Raw genomic sequence first — 22228 nt, forward strand, 5'->3', positions numbered from 1 at the left:
GCCCAGCCGGTAACTCAGAACCACACAGCCGCTCGCTCACTCCCCCCCTTCCTCCCCCCGCTCCCGGAGGGATGGGGAGGAGAATCGGAAGAATGTAACTCCCACGGGTTGAGATAAGAGCAGTCCCGCAACTACGGTATAATACAAAAACCAGTACTGCTACCACCAATGATAATAATGATTAGTGAAATAACAAGGGGAGAGGATACAATTGCTCACCACCCGACGACCGATACCGAGCCCGACCCGAGCAGTGATCTGGGCCTTCCGGGTAACTCCCCCCGGTTTATATACTGGGCATGACGTGCTGTGGTATGGAATACCCCTTTGGCTAGTTTGGGTCAGGTGTCCTGTCTCTGCTTCCTCCCGGCTTCCCCTCCTCCCTGGCAAAGCATGAGACTGAGAAAGTCCTTGGTTGGAATAAACATTACTTAGCAACAACTAAAAACATCAGTGTTATCAGCGTTGTTCCCAGGCTGAAAGTTAAAAAACACAGCACTGCACCAGCTACTAAGAAGGAGAAAAATGACTGCTATAGCTGAACCCAGGACATGAATGTCTGAACTTCACTCAACTACAGGCATATCAGTTATCAACGACACAGATTAGTGCTGTTTCTGTCACATCTTGCTCAGAAGGGAGTGGTTTTATGGACTTACTTTTTTTAATTTAGCCCATTGCAGCCTTCACTGACAAAATGCGGAAGCAATCCTTCAGATACTAGTAAGTCAGACTGGCAGTAAATCCTGACTTTGGGGGCAACGGACACACATTTTTTACGACTAAGCAAAGGTGACATAGCAGACTTCCAAAAGAATGCAGTGCTCTTCAGCCCTCTCAATCTTTACCATATAGCACTTTCAGTGAACTACAATGAATTTCCCTATTAAAAAAAAAAAATAAATTAACTGTAGCAAAAAAAGATACAAGGAAGAATTTTTGCTGTTTACATTATATTCAAGGGCCATGTGATCAGAAGGCAGAAGGTGATTAGACGCATTGTATAGTACAATATTATGTAATTGAATACCAATTCTTGGAAAGCCAGTTGGTTGAAGAAATAATGGGTTTTCTTTCAAAAAAACCCACTCAGGAAGTCACTCATGAGAAATGCCACAGCTTAAGTTACAACGGAATTTTCAAAAATAAAACTAACTTAAAAAAAAAAAGTTAAAATGACACACTTCAAGTCCTTTAAAAGAAAAAACAAGAAGATTCATAGCATTTCAAGAGAGAAGCAGTATGATGCACCTTATGTCATGCAACTGTTAAGGGATTTTATTCTAAGACCCGAGATTTAAGGAATAGGCTTGAAAGTCCAACACTAAAATACTGATTCTCAAACCGAATTCTTGAAGTCTGAGAGGTACTTAGCTGTATAACCACACAGTTATGAACGTTCAAAGCTACAAAGCTATTAAAAAATAAAAAAGATTCTGTGGTGACAGAAACTTTTCCAGAAAGAACTATGCCTTACTTTCACAAGTAAGGGATTCACCCTTTGAAATCCTGTCATCCCTCCTGCCTTTTCTGATCATGGAAAATCACAGTAAGTAAAAAAATAACATTGCTTTATACAAGGAAATCATGCAGAGAAATAGACTGAGTCAAGCATCTGTAAGAGAAAGTTACATGCTGCAACAAGGGGTTACGTAGGATCACAGCTGAGGCAGATGTCAGCTTCTACCTGTAGCTATCTTTTCCACACAGAAATGACTGAAAGGATTATGCCAGGCTATGCCCCATCATCAAATTTACTGTAATGTTAAATGGAATGTTGCCTAAATCATGAAAGAGAATTAGATTAAGAACTATTAGAAAAAAAAGACTTAAGACCTATAAATTGATAGAGTCTGGACAAATAGTAAGGAACAACATTTGTATGTTCCTCAGTCTTCATACTATTCCTTCAGCATCTGATAGTGGTGGCTTTCAGACGTACCATATTACAATATTACACTACATGTCTCTTGGGATTGATCTGGAGCTATCACTTGTATGGTTTATTGTAGATAAGGTTTTATATATATAATATATATTATGTAGATAAGGTTTTATATATATGGTTATATATATACATATAAGAATTTTTTTTTTTTTTTTTAAGCTTGGTGTGTTTAATTATGCTCTGGACATTGGAGATGCAACACTCATCTGTCCAAAACCCTCAGTCATTTCCATTTCATAAAAAACACAAAAGAAACAAGTCATAATCAACCACCTGCTTTCCTCAACACCAACATTTATCTCTGAGTTAATCTTTTTCTCTAATTATACTTTGTGTCTTGAGCTTCTCTGCTTCAGCAGGACTTCTGTCCTTGTATTCCATGAACACAACTGTCTCGGAAAGATTCCCTATGCTTTTTCTTAGCCAAAAGCAGAACTGAGTTTAATTTTCACCCTTCTATTTTTTCAAACACTTCTGACACAAGAATTTTCTTGAAATACAGTCATCTTTCAGCTTCTGAGATCACTCCTTTCAGCATTTTATACTACTTTTCCAATTTTGCTTTAACATAACACTCTGATATATTTCAATAAGTTCTTAACTACTGGCTTAAGATGATAACGGCTCAAAAAGAACTCTCAACTTGACTGTTCAACCTGAGCGCTCTTTACTCTTTTTTTTCTGTATGTCTGTGAATATTTCCATCCTACTCCTCAGACACAAACTCTAAGACTTATCTCAAGTGATAGCTCTAGTTCCTTATATTCAGGATATATCTCTGTCTTGCAGACTCTTTCAGCAAACCTTTTAAGAGACACAGCTTTTCATATCCACATACGCAACCTGTGCATTTCCCAGATCCTGAACCTGTGTCTTCAGTGGTGCAACATCCTTTTCTGCATCCTTTATAGATGCTGTTTCACCTGATTATTCACTTCTCTATAATATAATAGTCTTCTCTATAGTAAGCAAAGAGATATTAAAATAATTGTATGCACTTTAAACTAGGGGAAGAAGAGTTTGAATAGTCCTTTTTCAAATATCTCAAAAGTTCCTTTTACTGAAGTTCATATATCAATTTGACAGAAGAGCAAGATGCAGCAAAAAATCCAGATTTATTTATTTATTTATTTATTTTAGCTTTAGTAATCAACCCATAAAATCCTAAAATACCATAGTGAGGAAGGGTCCCTGAGAAAACTCTCTGAAAAGATGTACAACATAAAATCTATCACTCCCATTACACGCAATCAGAATGTTTATAGTCTTCCTTTAAGCACGACTTCATTCACCTACTTAGAGCATAAAGTGAAAAGTACAGATCGAAAGCACTGCTGGAATATGATTGACTAGCTTCCTAAAATATGCAATTTAAGTTCTTGGGCACCTGGTGTCATTCATGAGAATTCAAATTAACTTTAAGAATTTAGTGAACTTTTTCTCCCTCAGATCACTGGAAGTGTTATTCCTTCCTTGCTCTTTTCATGCACAAATTCGAAGCATGAGCATAGCAAAGCACACTTGTCAGACATGATCTTTGACTGCAGTCCCCGTAGGTAATATTCAAATATTCCTCAGCAACTCCAAATTAAATTCACATCTACTACTTAGGAATGGACACATGACAGCATTCCTTGAAAAAACTAGTTTCATTTGTCATCTAAACTTTTCAAATAACATAGATATCCTTTAAAAAATTTATATATGTCTAGCTCCTGTGCTTCTGTAAGACTTTCCCACTCTCCAGATGACTGGGGAAGCCTCATCTTCACTCACCTTGCTGATGTACCATATCTTTTTCAATGTCATTGGAGTTTCATTCTTAGGCATTCTTTGGTCATTTGAATCCTTAGAAATACAATTATGTTACTATAGCATCTGGAAAATGATCCTGCATAGTTGGTTTGCAGAGTACTTTTACAGAACTGTGCTATCATGCCTATCTTACCAACTGAGCCATGTTAAATTGCATTTAGATTAATCCAAAAATTCAGTCTAACAACTAATTACTGTCATTCAACTCTTAGCCTTTCTATTACTAAAAACATACACTTTTGTATTTTCATGATATAGCATTTCTGTATCTGTTATTCAACATCTTTGAAGTCACCTACCTTCCTCAATGCACATTTTTATACTGTCTTGTACATGGAATAATAATGAAAGAAAATGAGACCTACCTCAGCACACTTACTAGAAGTCTGGAGAAAATAATAATAAGAAGATTAATAATTAATACTAATTATAATACTTATATACAAAGCCACACACAAACAAAAACACACACACACACAAAAACATACAATGGAAATAATACGGGATCTAACACTCTTACACCATTTACAGAAGAATTAATTCCAGCAACAGAGTTAAGATGTAACTTTTAAAAAGCTTTTTATCGTAAGATTCCAGGGTACAGATCCATCACACAGAGAAACAATGAAAATCAGTTTAAAGGAGACTTTGGTACAAAAAAATTCCCTTTGATATATTTAAATAGCACAATATAAGATTCTTGACTTACTACCAAACATAAGTATCAGTTACCATCTGCTCATTACAAAGATTCAGAATCATATAAAAGGTCATTAATTAGTCTTTTGACGAACAACATTTTTTGAAAGGATAGGAACCAGATGGAAAATTTGTGAATATTTTATCCCTAACAAATTTAAGGGTAGTCATCTCAAAAACTCTGCTTAAAAGTAGTCTTCATTTTCAGAGCCTGAGGACATACAAAATCTCATTTTGCCTTGGGAAAACTTTTATCCTGCTGAAAACACAAACAGTAAAATATTAATTAGAATTTTATGCCTTACTGGCTGGAATACAGCACTTCTCATACGGCAGATCATGAAAGCATAATTATAGGTGGCACAATTTACCTCGAAAGAGGACTGACTGGCAAGGGGCACTGGGTGGGAAATACAGGGCTTCTCAGTGCAGTACTTGGATGCTCCTGTTTTAGCTGGCTAGCAGAGAAAAAGGCGAAAAAGGAAAGAAGGGACAGTAGAAACAAAAGATTCTATAATCACTTTCACTTTCCAGCTGAATCTTACTGTATTTACTGCTGTCATTCAGCATTACTGTACCTCATCTGTCTTCTTGAGACCTTTTTTCATGCTTTTACTGCTTAAGTGAAACTATGGCATTATTTCATGTCCAAACATTTGTGACACCTTTAATTCACCATAACTGAATTATGGTTATTCACATGAGCAGTATGGCAAGTGCAATATGTTGTGCTGACCCACACTTCAGTGTTATGAATCTTATATCTTCCTTGTAGGTTTTAGATTCATTACTAGTTTATGGGATTCAGAAGTGGTATATTTAGAAAAAAATATGGTGGAGATCGACAAGGATATAAATTACTTGTCCTCTCAAAGTGGTTAGTTACACTGTGTCTAAGAACAGTCATGACTCAGTAATGACTACATACATTATTCCCTTTGCATATTTACATCAAATGTATTCTCAGTATACAGACTTATACAACATGTAAGTGGATGCATGTTGGATGGAGACATTTCTCAGCAGGTCAACAGACAGGGGGGCAGTGTGGCACCACACCTCATTCACTCAGAGGTGACCGTCAAATGCAGGAATTGATACCTGACCATCAGAGTTCTGTTTGCTCCCTTATGGAAATATCTGTTTCAGTTGGAGGAACAGTAAAACTAAGACCTTACAAAAGTGGAAGTTAATAGGGCAGAAAGAACTGAAGGAGAACATGTAAATCTATCCAAAGTCCTACTGACATTCAAGAAAGATTAGTTATAAAGCTAACACTCCTGCCAAGAAGCAGTTCATTCCCAAGGTGAACCTGAATGCCAAGTAGAAAATACAATCCTCTATGTAATGCATAGAGACACCTTTCAGTTTTAATCTTGACGTCAGAAAACATCCTTTTTTTCTTTTACTTACTCATCAGTTTTTAGAAACATTTACAACATGCAAAATAGACAGAATGGTAACAAACTTTTTTTTTTTTTTTCTTTTTTTAAAATTTATTTTTAACAACTTTGAAGTAGGGGTAATTGCCAGGATTTTTTATCCAGGACCGCCTAGCAGATTTATAAGTGGGTATTGTGACCCACTAACAAGTGCTTTATCTCCTCAGTACAAATTCCAGAATATCCAAAGTGCAACAAACCATTCTGTCCTTGGAAAATACCTCGATCAGCTTCAGACCTTGCAATTATAGGGTTGAGGGATGAAGACGTGTCTTTCAATGACTATAAAGCACAGATCTGCACTGGGGAATCCAAAGCATTCCCAAGGAGCTCGTTTTAGATCTCCTTCTTGACAGATAGATAAAGATCTGCTCACTGCATTTCTATGATCATTGGTTTAATGAACACATCTAGTAGTTCTGACCAGCTAATTCTCCTGACATCATCTACATTTAAGAAACATAGTGAATCATGCATGGCATTCAACACACCAACTAGTAGTACAGATGTAGCACACCTGTCAGAACAAATGTGACCTATATGGAAAATACCAGGAAACAGACAATTCTGGGAGACTGCATGAGTAAAAGAAGAGTGGATGACAGGCAGAAGAGACATAGAGAATATTTTATTATATGGAATGTGAATCTGTTCATAATCATGGAAGACACAGTGCATTTATGGTGGGTATGGAAAACAGAAGGTTTTGGGAGGAAAGCTGGAAAGATATGAAGAAAACAGAAGGTTTTGGGAGGAAAGCTGGAAAGGTATGAAGAAAACATCCATTTTGTTAAGAGATTCCCATTGAGTTTAATAGACTTTGGACTAAGCAGTTTTCCAAGACAAGGACAATTTATTTTTGTGCTTGAAGAAAGATTATGCATTTCTCTGCACGTTTAGTGAACTACCTAATATTATTGTGAACTCAATTCCACAAATCCCTAGAAAAAGGGATGAATCTTGCAACAGAAAATACTGCCTTTTGATATTTTACAAATGAGACACAACCCTTAGTTAACATCTCGTAAGCATCTCCCCATATGATCACTGAATTTTTATGTGAAAATTGTTTGTGTAAAAATTTATTGTTTACCTATGCTATAAGAAGGCTGCACAAATCAAAGTTTTCTAGCAGTAGCAGCAAAGCAAGCCAATAATTTAGCAATGACTGTCAATAATCATCATTTATATACTAGTATTACAATATTTCATCAACACAAAACACCAACTACTTCAAATGTCTAACCTTGAAGATACTAGATGTGAATTTCCCGATTTATACAGGAAATTCTGAAGCCCAGTAGTCACACAGTTCCATCAAGGATTTCCAGCACAATCATTGCTCAAAATCATATTTTAATATTAATATTTATCATATTTATCATATTTATCATATTTATCATATTTAATATTAATCATATTAATAAATTATACTTCTACTATCACAGCTAAACTGCAGACTATAGGAAGAGCACAAATCTGCCTGAGAACCAAAAGCTACAGATTTTGAGACAGCAATGAAATACAATCCTTACATGAAAATGAACAGAAAAGCAGTAGATTTCGTGGCTTATTAGTGCAACAAGACAGCATGCTCCTTAAAGCACTCAATTCAAACTGTCAGTGCAAGGCTGGCCCTTAAACTTCTCCCCACAGTCCGTTTGAAAACCTGGACAGTTTGGCTGGAGTGACATGGGCCTCTGTTTCCATTCAGTATTTCCAGATGAAGAGAGAGGATAACAATTTTGGTTCGTTCAGGCAAGGTTTCCATCAGGCAGCAAGAAATCAGAGGGCAATAAAAAAAAGACTGCATTTATGAAGCTTAAAAAAAATGTGCCAAGTATTTGAAAACACAAGCTCTTATTAGAAAAAGCTACTGCGTCTTTTTGGTGTGCCTCACAGATTATACAGTTTATAGGCCCTAATTCGACTCCCCAGAGTAAAAGCTTCACTCAAAATTGGATTCAAAGCCTGAAAATTAACGTCAGCATTTTTGAGATTCAGTTCTCACACAAGCAGATCCTGCATAACTCTAAGTCAAAACAGGAAACCGACAATCCAGACACAATTCTGAGATATTAATTAGGGCACATTTTATAAACAGACTCCAAAATAAATCCTCTTCCTTCCCAGCAGACCTCAGCATTGCCTTGGTTATGCACATTAAATTGTGCATACATTTTCTTGCAATCACACTGTTAAATTATTTCTTCAAAAGAGGCTGAATGACTGCAGGAGGAAAATAAATGTATTTTGTAGATTTCAGTTATGTGCTTCCAAACCATAGGATTGTTTGCATATCCCCCTTTTCGGCCAACTACACTGCTTACAGTTTAATGCATAAAACAGCATAAACCACAGACCGACCACAAAGTACTTGAAACTGCAATAGGCTTTTTGTTGTTTGTATGGGGTGGGTTTTTAATCATGAAGTTTCACCTGCATGCAGCCAAAAGCAATCTAACAAGGATTCCTCAAGCAATTAGCATGGCAGCCATTAATAAGGAGCTTCAGTCCAGGACTCAGAAGACAGAGCTCCTATTTTTTTCCCTGCTCCCCACACTTTTGAGATTGTTATTTGATCTGGACTCTTACTCTCTAACATTATTCTTTCACCAAGGCCACCCTCAGATTTCCAGCTAATCCTTTCCTTTTGTGGCCAGCAAGCTGTTTGATTTTATTGCTGCAGCTATTCAGAAAGATCACATGAGATCTACTTGAACAAAAGGAATCTGATGATAATTTTATGAATGCAATGCAAACTCTAAAAAAGCATCCCTACTGTTCTGGAAAGGCTTTAATGTATTGGTGCAGGAAGATGAGGTGAGAAATGTTCCAAAGACTTTATGCGAACTTCACCAAAAAAACCAAGAAAAGCCCCCATGTGCAATGTCTTCACTGATATTAACATCCATTTGCTGTTTCTTTACAGCAGATGCAATCTTCAGTGAAAATGCTTCTGTTTAGCACTAAGAATCCTCTCCAAAAATTAAAATCTGCTTAAAGTAAGTGCAAGTGTTTAGTCCAATTCAGAACTTATAAGAAACTAGGCTCCAAAACTTACCAGTATGGATAAACATATTTTGGAACAGAAGTACAATTACGCGATTATGAAGAAAAAGATTTCTGCTTCCAAACTGTTTTATGGTACACTGTATATAAATGTTTTCTGCATGGTTTTTTTTTAATAGTCATGAGGACCAGATGACAAAAAATGTTAGTCTCATCCCCAGTGGTATGCAAACTGATTACAGTATACTAACCTTTTACATTCTATCTACCAGATGTACCCATAGGCACTATTTTTGATCATTTGGTTTGGGCCATTTTCCATTTACACATTCAAAATAAGGTATCTCACGTAAAAGATTATAAATAAACTAACAAAAGTGTATTTTATTAAAAAAAAAATCAGTTTTGCATTTTAGAAAGTGTCTTTGAAACACTGCTTAAGAAAAATTAAAAATTAAATTGTATGTGTCCAATTTTTTTCTCACAAGCTGCACAAAATGTAGCTAGTTAAAACTTCTGGTATCTGTACGGTATCAGAAGCATAGCTACTGGAAATTACTGGGTTTTGCATAACATTCTCAGCACTAACACAACTGTGCTAAATCCCTTGGCCCATAATATAAGAAACATTTTATGAAGAACATAGTTATTATGCAGTAACAGCACTCAATTTAACTTGGTCCCCTAATCAAGAGGGCCGTACATTCAACCATCACTGGCATTTCACAGACATGCAAAGGAAAAATGGAGATCAGCTTCTTAAAAAAACCCCTGCATCCTACTTTGCTATATGTAATTATAATGCAGGAAATTTCAGAGTTGTCTCAAACATATTTCAGGAACTTAGCAATTTGGAAGTGTTTTAAATGAAGTGGGAGTTTCCTGTATCTTTCCGTTTTGATTGCTCCCTCCTCTCATTTTCCCCATGTCTCAACTAATACAGTGCTTGTATTGAGGCTTGCTGTAGCGTGAGCCTCATTTTGATGCACAATCCTCCTTCCCCAGGATATAGAGAAGGACTGTTTCTCAGGGGACTATAGCACTGCTCTGTCCTCCTTTTCACTTCATGTGATTTTTTCAAGTATGAAAAGAAAACAATTCCCCCCTTTGTGAGATTCTGTATCTCTTTATGTTTCAGCTTTTTCTTGCTCTGAAGCCTTATTTCTAGGCCTGTGTATCTTGAGAAAAGTGGCAAGAAATATGGATTTGAAGCCACAGCTGGCATAAGAAAGGTATTTAATTAGTTCTTTTCCTCAGTTTTAATCACTACGGTATTCCAGTCATTCCTTAGAACACAAAGAAAAACAATTATCTTTAAAGAGTTACTTTTCCCTACACATTAACCACATGTCGCAGAAAGGCTATAACTTTGTTTATATTAGTAAGGGTAATGAAAAAGTAATTCTCAGTGAAAGATACTTAATTTATTATAAGGGATTTTTTTGTTACTTCTGGACTGCATGAAAATATTAGATTCTATTTAAAGAGCCTAATGACTGTTTGTTCCAGCTCAAATTAAGAGCCATAAAAAATTTGACATTTCCTGAAAACCAATTGAAATTAGAGGGTCCAGACTAGCAATAGCATCTTCGTCCCCTTAACAGCCAACTCCACTTTACTACCCAGGAAATCCAGTGAAGCTACAGGCTGCTGAGGAGATGCAGAGAATAGAATGAGTACATTTCCTGTAAAATATAAAAACTATTACTACCTTTTATCAGGCTTACTGAAAAGTAACATCCTGACTGTAAGGCTTAAAAGCAAACCCACTACTAGTTCTAGGACACTCAAAGAATAATACATCTCATCCACCAGGTCTACCTGAAGTGCACTCGGCAAAGTAGGCAGCTGTTAAGGACAACACTACAGCATAGCTTTGTGTCATGAGGCATGAAGGGGGTTACCTAGTGATGAATTATGGAACTGAGGTTGCAATGCAATAAAGCAGGAAGGAAGCTGTCTAGAGGAGTGCATGCCGGCCTATCTCCTTTCTCAGTGTGTCCTCTTGCTTCTTCCTCTAACTGCCTTGACAGCTTTACAAAAATGGAGGGTAGATGGTCAAAGCCAGCTTGACCATTTGTGTAATTTAAAGTTGGTACAGCACAAATAATGCAGCTTTATTATAACCCTAACTGCTGAAATGTTCCCAAAAAGTCTTCATGTTTTAATTTTCTCTTGTTAATAAATTTGAACAGGTTTAGGCTTCATCTTTTCCTTCCCAGAATAGAAAGTAACAGAATGATACTTCCGAATTTTTTTATGTGACCATTCACCTTAAACAAAACCTCTATAAACACTGTGTACCTTCCTTTGCTCTATTTTATGAATGCTATTATCAGTATGCACCATATGCAGCTCTAAGTATATATACCACTATAAACACCTACAGAATGTCAGCACGTCTGGCCTTTACAAGACATTTGTCAATCTACCACATTGATATATGTGAGTTGTCACTGTAACAGCAATGTCTTGTATATTGCACAGGAACAGCCACTGACTACTGAGCCCTAAGTTGGGCTACACAATACAGCCCTTAAGGATCGTATCTGCTCCACATTTTAATGCACCTGAAATGATGATGAAATTAACTACAAGCATACAGGCTCTGACTTACCATCAGTAGGCTGATATCTGGCTATTATTATTTATAGACTTTCTGTACCCTGAACTAATGGACTGATTGCTTTGTTAAATAAAATAATCAACATATGTTTTGACAGAATTCAAACTAATGTTAATACACCAAATGCACCAAAAAAAAAAAAAAAATCTTTGCAAGGAAAGAGCATTGACAACATTTGTCAGCTTAAACATTTCTTGGCAATAGCTCAGCTTGTTAACAGGCAATGAAAGACTGCTCTATTAAGCTCAGGGTGATGCTAAAATAGTTTCATACAAGACGATAGCAATTTTCCTTACCACCAAGTGAGGCTCCCTATTGAGAAAGGCCATGGCACGCTGCAGGTCTTTGCTATTCATAGGTATTGACAGTAATGAGGAAGAGTAATGAGGAATTTTATTGCTAACTAGCGTTATACTGAGTTACATGAACAACAATGTTTTTATTAAGAGCTAGGAGTCATATAAAATGACTGAGACTGCTGCTTAGCTTAACAGCATTTCCTTTTAATTTTAACTGAAGTGATGTTCCATACAAATAAAAAAATAGACTACAAAATCCTTTGTTTTTAATTTAATCCAGCCTTTGAAAAGGAGAAGGTTTAATAAATGCTACCTTTTAGAATTTACCCAACCATCACTTCCTTGAATAAAGTGTTTTTCCTGATCAGAAATAGATTAATTTTTGGTGCTAAGTGAAATTCCAAGTTCTTGGCAGTCACCCAAGCATGTGGGAACCTGGCCTCAGTAAATATTGCAAGAAAACCTTATTGAGGCATAAAAGAATACAAAAGAACAACAGTAAAGAGTGTCTATCAACAGAGAGGGAAATGTAAACCTGGTTAGTGTCCAGAGGAGAAGAGAAAATTACAGCCTCAGCTCTTTGAACTCAGTCTGCATTCTGTGGACTCCAGACATCATGCTGCACAGTAGTATTTTTTTAATTTGGATATCAATGTTGCCAGTGTAACATAAATCTCTGTTGGAGGGATGCTTTAAACTCCCCAGTTTAAATATCCTGCTAGCCAAAACCTGGTAAATGCAGGACATGGGAATGAGTTTTATTCTATTTCATACGGCAGTTATATTTTAGCGCTTAGATAATCCGCTCTGCTAGAGGTGGGAGATTCCTGCTGAAAGCAAACCTCTGAAAGAAGTTCCTGATGGAACTCCTTCATAATCAGACTGTTGAAAGCCCTCAAATGCTAGCTGTCCCAGCTGATGGGTTGGCTGCAGCTTTGACCTCTCTGAAAGAGATCTCTGATTTAACACTGTATTGTCCTCATAATTTCCTACTTGCGTACACATTTCTGAGAACTTGTCAGGAGTGTTTTCATCCTTTACATACAACATCCTTCTATCACAGTGCAGATTTCTGGCTCACAGGAAGGACTCCACCGAGTCCACAATGAAAAGAAGCATTTTACAAAGAAAGCTGCAACATTCATAGGTGCAGAGGATTATGCTAAAAGCCAAGCTATTCTTGGTCACTAAATAATGATGCCTGTTTATTTGCATGTTTAATGCAAAGTGGTATGTTTTAATAGGTACCTTGGCATGATTCTCAAGGACTGTAATGGATCATACTTGTGCTGCTGCAGTTCAGTCAAAAACCATTTTATTTAACAGAATCAGACCAGTTTAAGTCTGTTGTATGGAGAATGTGAAAGGGAACCCAGAAATCTACATAGACTAACAAATTTCATAGTCTTTATATGGCTGGATGTAAAGCTGGATTCTCCATTAATATGGGAGCAAGGTGTCACCTTGCATTCAGGACTACTTGCATAGTTTTCAATGAGTCATGACTGTGTTACTAAATATGTATAGATTTCATCTATATATTCTTGTATTCTGTCTTCCTAGTTCCTTGAATCTTACCTGTCATCCTATAACAAAACTTAGAGAAAAGAAGTGGAGAATGTCAAAGATAACTAAGTTTCAACACAGCGCCACAGAGGCCAGTGCCCCCAGTGTGGCTACATTTATGAAATCTGATGTATCTAAGTTTGAAGCTTAATGACCTGAAGTTCCTTCTAGAGCCCGTGAAAGAGGATATACACACTCTTCCTCAGAGCAATTCAAGTCTTAACAGTCTCCTCTAATGGTAGAGGGCTCCTAGCCAACTACTCTTCTAGCTCCAGTGCCTCAAGCACGTGCCTAAAGTAAAGGATGAGAATGGCCTGTGCTACCACCAATTAAGAGCTCATGTTTCTTTACGCATGTAGGTTTGGCACAAAGATTATATTTTAAATATTAATTCATATACAAAATGATGAAACAGTATTTTCGCATGGTTAAAGAACAAGACTAGAAGCCATAATTCCTGAAAGATAGATCTCAATTTACTAGTCATTATGGGTCTTCTTTTTTTTCCTCACTGCAAAGCTAACTCAGGTCCAGCCTTTATCAGTGAGGATCTTTGTAAATTTTACTATGTAACCTCTTAGACAGGCCACAGGTTTCAATTCTAAATCCAAGCATCTATTACTCCAGGATGTATTACATCTATTACAGCAGCCGACCCCACCCAGCTCCTGCTCCATTGGTGCCTGGAGCAGAGCTGACATAAAGAGCAGTTTCTTTGAAAGTCCCTCTGTCTCAGTGCATAGACTCCTCTGGTGACAAGTCTTTTCAAATATCCCTAGTGATATAAAAGAAGTTCCTCCAAGTTAGCCTATACTGTGGCCCATAGTATTAAACCCCTCAGTGGTATCTACACCTTCAGGATTATTAGCAGTAGAGAATTGCCTACACACAGCAGCTTTTCTTCCTGCAGTATTATTTCTATTGTATAACACAGGCTTGCACAATTGCTTTAGTTTGAATCTGCTGCATAGCAAAGGGCAGATCAACCTCTGGTTTTTAATAAATGATCATACTGACAATTAAAATTCCTGGTGACAGGCGAATTACTGTTAAAATCTATGATTGATTTCTAGCAGAAAAACCTGGAGCAGCAGGGAGTAGAACAGCTACCAGAAAACCTTATTAAAAATCAAGGTAATAAACCTTTTGCAAATATCAATTTTAATTATTTTTTAAATTACCTTTTCCTCTTTCATCTCTTTCATATGGCCCAATCATGTGAAAAGTTAATCATATTCTATAATAAAAAACATTTAATGTACTTTTTTTATCCATCATCTTTAGTGGAGTTTTTCAACAATATGAGCCATTACACTAAAATGGGAATTTCTTCAGCCATCAGAGCACACAGTTGTTTTATAGTTAAACTCTTTCATATCAGTAGAGTTTTTTCATACAAATAGTACAGCTTCCAGAGGATGATTTTGCTACAAGGTTTTTATTTCTAAAATCCTGTATTTAATTTTTAATAATATCCATACAATGACTGGCCAATCTCTTTGCTCTGATACACTACTTTATTCAAAATTTTTGAACTATCTGCAAATAATTAAAAAAATCAGTTTCAAAATCCTCGCAGTTAAAGCAGAGAAGTTTCTAAAACATGCATGAGGAAGTTGTGCAAATGAAGTGCATAGCAAAAAGACAGCCTTAAAGAAAAGCTTCCTTCAAATTCTTATAAGACCAATGACACTGAATATTCTCATCTCATACTCTTCCTCTCCACAGGCTGAAAGGGATTTTGTCAAGAAAAAGCTTTCAAGGAAATTGTGCGTAAACTAAGAGATAGTGCACTGCAACTTCATTTTTAGAGGTGAAAGACCAAAGTTTAAAAAGTGATTTGCTTAATGGAAGAAAAAGTGGTACAAGGGCCACTAAAAAGTGACACCAGCAGCAAAACATAAAAACCTCTGGGTGCTTATCCAGTTTCATTCATAGAATCATAGAATCATAGAATAGTTAGGGTTGGAAAGGACCTTAAGATCATCTAGGTCCAACCCCCCTGCCATGGGCAGGGACACCTCGCACTAAACCACGTGGTCCAAGGCTCTGTCCAACCTGGCCTTGAACACCGCCAGGGATGGAGCACTCACAACCTCCCTGGGCAACCCATTCCAGTGCCTCACCACCCTCACTGTAAAGAACTTCTTCCTTATATCTAATCTAAACTTCCCCTGTTTAAGTTTGAAGCCATTACCTCTTGTCTTACCACTACAGTCCCTAAGGAAGAGTCCTTCCCCAGCATCCTTACAGGCCCCCTTCAGATACTGGAAGGCTGCTATGAGGTCTCCACACAGCCTTCTCTTCTCCAGGCTGAACAGCCCCAACTACCTCAGCCTGTCTTCATACGGGAGGTGCTCCAGCCCCCTTATCATCCTCGTGGCCCTCCTCTGGAGTAGCTCCAACAGCTCCATGTCCTTTTTATGTTGAGGACACCAGAACTGTACACAATACTCCAAGTGGGGTCTCACGAGAGCAGAGCAGAGTGGCAGGATCACCTCCTTCGACCTGCTGGTCACGCTTCTTTTGATGCAGCCCAGGATACGGTTGGCTTTCTGGGCCGCAAACGCACACTGCTGGCTCATGTTAAGCTTCTCGTCAACCAACACCCCCAAGTCCTTCTCTGCAGGGCTGCTCTGAATCTCTTCTCTGCCCAGCCTGTAGCTGTGCGTGCGACTGCCCCGACCCAAGTGTAGGACCTTGCACTTCTCTTGGTTAAACTTCATAAGGTTGGCATCGACCCACCTCACAAGCGTGTCAAGGTCCCTCTGGATGGCATCCCTTCCCTCTAGCATATCAACCAAACCACATAGCTTGGTATCATCGGCAAACTTGCTGAGGGCGCGCTCAATCTCACTGTCCATGTCGCCGACAAAGATGTTGAACACGACAAGTCCCAACATCGATCCCTGAGGGACACCACTCCTTACTGTTTTCCAACTGGACATGGAGCCATTTACCACAACTCTTCGTGTGCAGCCATCCAGCCAGTTCTTTATCCACTGAGTGGTCCATCTATCAAATTGATGTCTCTCCACTTAGAGACAAGGATGTTGTGCGGGACAGTGTCGAACGCTTTGCACAAGTCCAGGTAAATGACGTCAACTGCTCTGCCCCTGTCCAGCAGTTCCGTGGCTCCATTATAGAAGGCCACCAAACTGGTCAGGCAGGATTTCCCCTTAGTGAAGCCATGCTGGCTGTCACCAACCACCTCGTTGTTTTTTCATGTGCCTTAGCATGCTTTCCAGGAGCATCTGCTCCAAGATTTTGACAGGCACAGAGGTGAGACTGACTGGTCTGTAGTTCCTCGGGTCTTCCACCTTCCCCTTCTTGAAAATGGGGGTTATATTACCCTTCTTCCAGTCATCGGGAACTTCACCTGACTGCCATGAGTTTTCAAATATGATGGACAGTGGCTTAGCAACTTCATTCACCAGCTCCTTCAGGACCCATGGATGGATTTCATCAGGTCCCATGGACTTGTGCACGTTCAGGTTCTTAAGATGGTCTCGAACCTGATCCTCTCCTACAGTGGGCCTAAGGTCTTCATTCTCACAGTCCCTGCATCTGCCTTCCAAGACTTGGGTGGGCATTCATCCTGCTTTGTTTTCAAAAGTGCTGTTTACTTACACTCTAATGATCTTTAAATGGGTGGTGATGAAGAATAATGAACTCTGATGACTGGAACTGGTCAGGTCTAATTTGTGACTTGCCATGAACAGAGTGTATATTAAACTGTATATCACAGTCAGGTATTTAATTCCAGCTCTTTTTATTTATTTATTTACCTAGAATATGTCCTGTTCTTCTTCAGGATTTACTGCCATCAGTATGACCACTGTAGTTTAACTTGACTTGCTCAGAGGCAGATAAAGGAGTAACTCCAAAGAATTGCTTTATGACTGCTCTGACCTTTGCAGGGGCTTAGAGAAATCATCCAGCAGTCTGTTATTCCGTACCATTTCTTTTCTACAACGAATATATTTTTTATTTTTTAGATGGGGCACGAAACCAATTGACCAAGGGCGTCTTTAATACACATTAAGTAAATGTGTGCATGTGACCACAGAGATGTAGACCAGTTTCTTGTGAAGAAAGACCACTTAATTACCAAAATATCGAGCTAGTGATTTAGCATCCCCCAACTAATGCATTTTAAATTCTTACTCTCAGTTCAGCTGGTTTGGCTTTCAGAGCCATGTATCTCCTTAGCAGCAGGACTGTAAGCATAAGGACTATGGTTTATAGCCCTTTTCCTGCCACATGGCCAAGGCTGCAGTACTGGAGCTGTTAGCATTGATGCCTATACTAAGTGTGCGCTACCCACAGCATAGGTGGATTGTGGAGAGACCCATACGCAAAAGGGCATTCAGTGGGGTGCCAGAGCCAGCATCATTCAGCTGGACCACAGCACCTACCACCCCATCTCAGGCACCTCCCAGGAGCTGGATGTGACTGGTTTGATGGACTAAATGCAGACCTCAAAACCTGATGAATTTGGGCTCACAATCTTGTGCAACACACTCAAAGAGTGCACAGAAAAACAACTTGAGATGCATGAGGAAGAAAACTTGCTATTTACAGAATAAGTTTATCATCAGAACTGATGTTTGTTCTAATAAAAGCTGTTGTACATATGAGCTCAATTTGATGCTGCATTGTTTAGTGGCAGACAGAGATAATACAAAACATAATGCAATTTACCGCTTCACTTCTTCATAAAGTCTACCCAGAAACATTTACTGTTCTATGTTACAGTAGACAAGTTTAGCAAAATGAGCGAAGTAGGGAGTCTGCAAAACTATAAGTAATGCTCTCTGCTTTCCTAAATAATATTTCACAGTCTAGTGAAATAACATATGAAATTTTCTTTTTTAACACCATATCTCACCTGAATTGTCTCAAATTTCTAAACTTGAGTTAGTCAACCTGGACTAGATTTGTATTTATTGTTTTGTCTGTTGACAAGATGGAGAACTCAGTTTGCTCTGCCTGTAGATTTTGACAACTGAGAAAAACTTGAGCAAGTGTAATTTTTGGCTTCCAATTTTGTTTTTAATTATAACATTGAAAGTGCTGAATTCTGTTCAAGTTTCTTCTCAGTTGTCCGTCACAAAGGATATGATTAAACCCAAGAGATTTTACAACAAAACAATGATAACACTTTATGGTTTTAGTCTGCTTTCTGACTTATTCACTTACAAAAGCAATCTTCTGTTACTTCAGCCCCAAAACGTAGAAACCATATTCTCACTCACACACAAACTGTAGACCTTCTGTCAGACACTAGACAGAGATAACACATAATCATTCTGGCTTCTGGGCAACATGGTTGATCACCTCTTCTGTTTTCTTCTCTAGCACCCTCCAGCAATCCCCTTAATCACTCGCCAGGCATGAATTTCGGGGTTGAAACTTTTTATCTTTTTTTTTTTTTTTATCCTTTTCATCATCATTTCTGGGAAACTCATTTCTCAATGCCTCTGTTAGAAAGGGTAGCTGTTTTAACTGTTTTGGTTAATATGAATTTTGGAACACCAGCTAGTGTCTCTGTAGAGTACTGGACAATGACACATGCTAGATGCTAGTCAGACTACGGTTATCAACCTTTGTTCTGTATTCTGCTGCATAGTGTAGGTCTACCTTTATCTATTCTTTTAAAAATAGATCAAACTTGGACAAAAGCATAAATTTCCCAATTCAGTACAGGTAGTAAAAGACAGAATGATAACCTTGGACTCACAAGTGCCACTTCACACGAAGGCCTCAAACTTCACTGAAGATTTTCCAAAACAGAAATTGAAAACATATTTTCAAGAAGACCTGAATTAGGGCAGTCCAAACGATGATGTTTTCAGGAAATAAAACCAAGGAGATGATAGAAAAACAGTCTTCAACCATAAAGATAGCCACTTGCAGCTACTACCACTGCTGCTCCTTTTGTTTTTTCAGATGATTTGAATCTACTGCCCATTGACAGGTGCTCAGTACAAAAGAAGTTGGTCCTGAATCAAAAGCACAATTTTAACAGTTCAAAAATCTATGCTGAAGTTACGTAGCTCAGTTTCAAGATAAAGTTATTAAAACAGAGCAACACTCAAAATCCAGTGCTAGATAATTTATCAAAAAATGTAGCTAATTTAGCTGTAAATGCTTCATTCCTACTAGGTAAAACTACAATCTTTTCATGCATAGGTACTCACTGACTTAAATGGGTCTACATTGCTTGATTCGGCAACTTCAAAAGCAACTCACAAAAGATGCCCCATGCGGTTTTCAGTTTGTGCAATAAGAATGCAGAACTATCCCCAGGCCTAAGTGCTTTAAGCATTTTCCAGTGACAGTGACCCAGCCTGACTTAAATGAGGTGTGATACCTAGATGTCTAAAATTAGGTGAGGTAAAGACAGGCCTCTAAGTTTAACCTGAATGTTACTAACCTTGCAAAATTCTTCGTCACAACAGTGGTGAACTTACTGTTTCCCTTCCTGGTTCTCTGCATATCCTACTCAAAGCTTTAAAAATGTTAAACCCATCTATGCATACATATGTTCAGGAATAGGTAAGTAAAAGGCAAATGTTTTGATTCAGCTTGCTTCCCCCCACCCCCAGTGTTGAATCCGGAGCATTTAGAGCCACATGCTTTGTCTGAAATAAAGCATTTGGAACTTCACTGCCTTTGTTCTCCTCTTAAAGAACATAGTGGTATTTAACTAGCAAATATGAACCAGAGGTAATGCTTCTTTTCTAAATCTATCATTATGTCCTTCATGATGATATTCATTTTGAGCAGAGATCACAGAATTCTTAGTTTGAAAGTTTTCTTAGTTTACTCAGAGTAAGGTTAGCTTACCATTAGTAAAATTCAGGAGCACCGTTAAATTATATCATTTTTTTAATGCACCATTTTTCAGTCTAGATGAACGTAACATGTACTTTTTATTCTCCCTTTTGTATTTTACACAAGACGTCTTGGAAATGCACTTTATTACATATGGTGAAGATTGCTATGGTATGAAAATAAATGCAAAAAAACCACAACTCTATCCATGTAAAATGAAAAAGTTGAGGCAATGACAACAAAAATGTAAACCGTAAAGTCTACAATAACCACACCTATAAAAATATAATTTTAACAATATTAAATACTGATTCCTTTCCAATGTAATATAATTCATAGAATCATAGAATCACAGAATGGTTTGGGTTGGAAAGGACCTTACAGACCATCTAGTTCCAACCCCCCTGCCATGAGCAGGGACACCACACACCAGACTAGGTTGCTCAAAGCCCCATCCAACCTGGCCTTGAACACTGCCATGGATGGGGCAGCCACAGCTTCTCTGGGCACTCTGTCCCACTGTCTCACCACCCTCACAGTAAAGAACTTTTACCTAATATCTAATATAAATCTACCCTCTTTTAGTTTAATTTAGTACTGGAAGACCGTTATGAGGTCTCCCTGGAGCGTTCTCTTCTCCAGGCTGAACAAGCCCAGCTCCCTCAGTCTGTGTTTACAGGAGTGGTGATCCAGCCCTCTGGTCATGTTTGTGGTCCCCCTATGGACCCTCTCCAACAGGTCCATATCCCTCTTGTGTGGGTGCCCTAGAGCTTAACGCAGTACTGCCCATGGGGTCCCACGAGAGCAGGGTAGAGGGGCAGCATCACCTCCCTTGACCTTCCAGCCATGCTCCTTTTGATGCAGCCCAACATACAGTTGGCTTTCTGGGCTGCAAGCACATGCTGCTTGCTCATATTGATCTTCACATCAACCAACACTGTTTGAATACGAACAGTCTTTTACTAATGGTGAAAAGCCATGCCCTAAAATTAGTGTTTGCATCCATCCACTGGAGAGAGTTTCTAGAGTATCTATGAGGATTTTATAAAAATCCTTAAATATATTCTAGAAAACTCTTGGCTGAAAACGTTATAGAAGATGTATGCTTTTTTTGATTAGTTAGCAAAAATATTATTATGACACTGTAGTCTAAACTCAGGACCGTGGACGATAAACCCAACACAATCATTCCAGAGGAGCATGTGGGAAAACAAAAAGTAAATAATTATTATCTGGAAATCAAGAAGCTACAAAGATTGAATAAAAATGTACTGGATTCTAAATTTAGGGGTTTCCTTAAATTCAAAGGTGTAAGCTTTATCTTTATTACCAGCAACAACTTCGTAAAGAAATCAAAATTAAGGATGTTGAAAGCTCTATATGATATTTGCCCATGTTTACCTTCATAATGAACTCAATGTAAAAGTATCTCATTTAAATTATTTGAAACTTTTCTTAAAAAAATGAGATCAAGAATTATTATTAAAATCATGGAAATAACATCAATGACTGTAAAGGACAGAGCCAGGTCATCTAAGGTTAAATTCTAAACACGTTTCTCCTTGTATTTGTATCAGGATTTTTTTTCACCTAAAATGAGAATTTGCCTTTCTCAGCACAGAATCCAGTTGTTTGGTGGGGTTTTTTGACTTACCAATTTTTGAGGTCTCATCCTGCTTGCTGATTTAGCTGATCCTCCCACCCATTTTGATGGAAAATTAATTAGACTAGGCTTTATTCCACTGTCCATGTCTTTACTACAAATGTACAAAAGTGCAAGTTTGAAGGTGGATAGCTATAGAACACACATCAGCTTGACAGGGAGCAATACGCTTTGCACAATTTCCTTACTAATTACACACTCACATAATGGCATGCAATTTCTTTCCTTTTTTTTTTTAATGCTTTCTTATGAAAATGTGATGAGATAATGTCAGATTTATTTGTCAAGACAGATGACATCTCCTGGTTCATCTTCTTC

General features: G+C 38.0%; 1 protein-coding gene and 2 long non-coding RNA genes across 3 annotated transcripts in view; all 3 read right to left on the bottom strand.

Moving 5' to 3' along the window:
* The window catches only part of LOC115603905, a 68031-nt gene extending 67780 nt beyond the window's left edge, over positions 1–251 (bottom strand). Inside the window, exon 1 of the long non-coding RNA XR_003990042.1 lies at positions 220–251. This is a non-coding gene — a long non-coding RNA (uncharacterized LOC115603905). The remainder of the gene's footprint in view (positions 1–219) is intronic.
* GPC6 (glypican 6) overlaps positions 1–22228 on the bottom strand; it is a 737424-nt gene that overhangs the window by 644274 nt on the left and 70922 nt on the right. The gene's annotated exons all lie outside the window — the stretch shown is intronic.
* Positions 15853–21141, bottom strand: LOC115603906. Its single transcript, XR_003990043.1, has 3 exons — positions 21048–21141; positions 16782–16786; positions 15853–15873 (listed from the first exon to the last, which is right to left on the bottom strand). It is a non-coding gene; the product is annotated as an uncharacterized LOC115603906 (long non-coding RNA).

Source organism: Strigops habroptila, chromosome 2 (assembly GCF_004027225.2).
Source record: "Strigops habroptila isolate Jane chromosome 2, bStrHab1.2.pri, whole genome shotgun sequence".
In the NCBI taxonomy this organism is placed as follows: domain Eukaryota; kingdom Metazoa; phylum Chordata; class Aves; order Psittaciformes; family Psittacidae; genus Strigops; species Strigops habroptila.